Source organism: Echinops telfairi, unplaced genomic scaffold (genome assembly GCF_000313985.2).
Source record: "Echinops telfairi isolate 266 unplaced genomic scaffold, ASM31398v2 ScPeMD7_655;HRSCAF=1070, whole genome shotgun sequence".
NCBI classification, from domain to species: Eukaryota; Metazoa; Chordata; class Mammalia; order Afrosoricida; family Tenrecidae; genus Echinops; species Echinops telfairi.
The window spans coordinates 10,156,278-10,157,917 of NW_022104553.1; positions in this window are offsets into that span (position 1 = coordinate 10,156,278).

Here is a 1,640-nt window from a genome sequence, read left to right on the forward strand (position 1 = left end):
GAGAACTAGAAAGGCGAGGCTCACTGAGCCATTTATCCCTCCGCCCTTCAATGAACCCCACCTGTGTTGATCGGCCAGGTTGGCACAGTAAACTTTAACCGACTCACTTACCTCCAAAGGTAACCCACCCCTCACTGGTCCAGTCCTCAACAGACTTATCCAAGGGTCACTCAAGCCTTCCAGGCTTGGGAATCATTTATTTTTTTAAAGCAATGACTCTCAAGTTTCAGTGTCCATCAGAACCATCTGAGGTGTTGGTTAAAAGCACAGTGTTAGGGATCAACCCATTATGGTAAAGACGTAGAAGGTTAAGGTTTTTTTTAAAAAGTGCTACTCGGGTCCTAGCTCATGCACCAACGGGTTAACGCAAACAAAATGTGCTTCAAGACATGCACACCTCTGTGATCTGTTCGGAGGATGGCTGCAGACAAGTCCTCTCCATGACACGCCGGTCTTGGTCTCCTCCGGTGCCTTGCCAAAGAAAGGACACTTTTTGTGCCGTGGATGAAAGCGAGCTTGCGGTCAGAGCTATTGCAAAGTTTTAACAACGTGAAAGTGCACATCAGCCCCAATCCTTGAAGCTTTGCAAGGAGCTGCCCCCACCAAAAAATAACCATTTTGACATGTCTTAAACATGTTCGGGAAGACCTCAAAGATGAGCCGAGAGAGGGAACATTGTCCCTGGCGGACTAGGACCGTGCCTCCATCGGGAGGCTGGGGGAGAAGGCGACTGCTGCAGTGACTGCCAAGGACGCATGCGATGACACGGGGATCCCTGCTTTCACCTGTCAGCAAACGTGCAGGCCCAGCAAGCTGTCAACTCCGTGGCTATCAAGAGCATTGCATGCAAACCAGCAGGCTCAAAGACCTGATCTTTCCATTGTGCTCTTAAGCGATATCGACGCTAAGGAAGATGATTTTTGGAATGATTTAAAATGGAGGACAAGTCTTGGATTTACCAGCACAATTGAAAGAGCAAGGTCCAGTTCGAACAGTAGTTTCTTGTTTGTTTGTTTGTTTTGTTTCTTTGTGTGTGTGTGAGTGCGCACGCGCAAGTGCTTCAGTGAGTGAGTGAATGAGTGAGTGCTTGAGTAAGTGCTTCAGTGAGTGAGTGAGTCCGTGAGTGAGTCTCGAACAGTAGTTTCCAAGCTGACTTACTGGGCCAGGTAAGTTCAAAGCAGAGACTTCGGTTCAGAAGGTTAGGGCCACGATTTAGGGCTGGGAGATTCCAAAGGAGAAATCCGGTGAGTTTTCTCAAAGGACACGAGACAGTCGTGGGAGCCTCTCAGGAAGCTTTAAGAAAATTGACAACCAGGAAAGGAGAATTCTCTTGGGAAATCACACCACACAGACACACACACACACACACACACACACACACACACACACCTGATCTTGTCCCTTCAGATTTCTTTTTGTTTCCAAATATGTTAAAGGTCAGGCATCAAAGAACAAAAAATCATATCATTGTGTGCTCACCTCCACGATACGAATGCTGAAGACAAATGGGTGAATAAGCAAATGTGGCAAAGAAAGCTGATGGTGCTCAGCTACCAAAAGATATAGTGTCTGGGGTCTTAAAGGCTTGAAGGTAAACAAGTGGCCATCTAGCTCAGAAGCAACAAAGCCCACATGGAGGA